A 1,871-nucleotide genomic window follows, 5' to 3' on the forward strand; every position below is an offset into this window, starting at 1 on the left:
CCGGGGAGCCTGGTGGGCTGCCCTCTGTGGGGTCGCGCAGAGTCGGACACGACTGAAGGGACGCAGCAGCAGCGGCAGAAACGTTTCTTCAAACTCTGAGTTTCTCCTAGTCCAGCCATGCTCACAGAGGTTTTCAGCGGATTGATTAGTGCTTGAAAAGCACCTTTATACGTGAACAGTAGCTAAGTACTAATTTACTCTGTTAAACTCTGGATTATTCCTATTGCAGTTCTCATCTCATACTGTTTCCATAATGTCACCAGATTGTAGACAGTTACGAGGACTGTTATACGACCCAACACGCAAACTAGCTCTGGGCCAGGCACGCTGAGATTCTAACCATGACCTATTCCTGTAGAATGCTTCCTGTTGGCCCCTGCGGGCCGCAGGCGCGGGGCCGCGCTTCCCCGCGGTGGCCGCCATAGTGGGAGGTACTTGGCGGGGGCGCGCGCGGGCGCGGGAGCGCGCGCGGGCTCGAGGACGCGCCGAACGCCGACGGCGGGCTGCGGGGAGCCGCGACGACCGTTGGGGGCGCACTCTCTCACGTCAGCGGCGAGCCGGAGCGTCCCGTCGGCCCTGACGGGAGGCAGAGGCGGTGGCGCGGCCCGCGCTGGTGGCCTTGGCGGCGGCGACGACGGAGCGGGTGTGAGCCAGGACCGAGGTCGGGGCGCGCTCTCCCCCACCGAAATGAGTGACCACACCGTGTCCAGCAGTGACTTGGCGAGTCTTTTTGAGTGTCCGGTGTGTCTTAACCACGTCTTGCCTCCAATTACACAGTGCCCGAGAGGCCACCTCGTGTGTAATGAGTGTCGCCCAAAGCTCACACGTTGCCCAACTTGCCGGGGCCCGCTGACAGCCATTCGCAACCTGGCCATGGAGAGAGTGGCCGATCTAGTGCGCTTCCCGTGTAGATACGCCTCTTCTGGATGCACGGCAACTATGCCGCCCACCGAGAAACCAGGCCACGAAGAGCACTGTGAGTTTAGGCCCTGCCGCTGTCCTTGCCCTGGTACTTCCTGTGGGTGGCAAGGCTCCACGGATGCTGTCGCGCCGCACGTGATGCAGCACTATGACAACTCCGTGATAACCCTGCAGGGAGAAGTTGTCATCTTCTTTGCAGTCAACGTTAATGTGGCTGGTACCCTTGACTGGGTGATGCTGCAGTCCTGTTTTGGGTTTCAGTTCATACTCGTTTTGGAGAAACTGGCAATGCACGAAGGTTGGAAATTCTTTGCAGCTGTCCAGCTGATAGGAACACGCGAGCAAGCTGACCAGTTTACTTACCGACTTGAGCTAAATGGTACTAGGCGGCGGCGATTGCTGTGGGAAGCCACGCCTCTATCTATTCATGAGCGAATTGAAACAGCCTTTCTGAACAGGGACTGCCTAGTCTTCTGCCCCAGAGTTGCGGAACTTTTCACCGAAAATGGCGATTTAAGCATCAATGTGACTATTTCCATGACTTGAAATGGTGATCAAACGTTTTCTGACGAGTGTTTAAAACCAATACATTCAGTTTCACAGCGAATAAGGCACCTGTCCTCCTACCAACCAGAAACTTTTGGTAGGTTGAAGCTAGAGACATTAAGCTACAGAAGATGAAAGGGGGTTAAATACAGGAAAGAGTTGCATGTCATAACACGAATAGGTTTAAAATAAGCCCACAGTAAACCACTAGCAAATATAGGTATATTTATACCCGAGATGGGCATCTTTGGAATTAAAAAAGGAACCGTTGGAAACTAATTCTGAATTGTTGTTTATGGTAGATTGAATGTACTGTTGAAAAACTGTTCTTTTTTGTGTGCCTGTGCTGTGTGAGTGTGTGTGGGCGCGCACGCTTACTTGGACTTCTTCTCCTATAACTGACA

The 1,871-nt window shown here is 53.8% G+C and overlaps 1 pseudogene; it reads left to right on the top strand.

The window, feature by feature from the left end:
• LOC120882501 overlaps nucleotides 1–1,628 on the top strand; it is a 56,403-nt pseudogene extending 54,775 nt beyond the window's left edge.
• The last annotated feature ends 243 nt before the right edge of the window (nucleotides 1,629–1,871 follow it).

Source organism: Oryx dammah, unplaced genomic scaffold, assembly GCF_014754425.2.
Source record: "Oryx dammah isolate SB20612 unplaced genomic scaffold, SCBI_Odam_1.1 HiC_scaffold_23, whole genome shotgun sequence".
NCBI classification, from domain to species: domain Eukaryota; kingdom Metazoa; phylum Chordata; class Mammalia; order Artiodactyla; family Bovidae; genus Oryx; species Oryx dammah.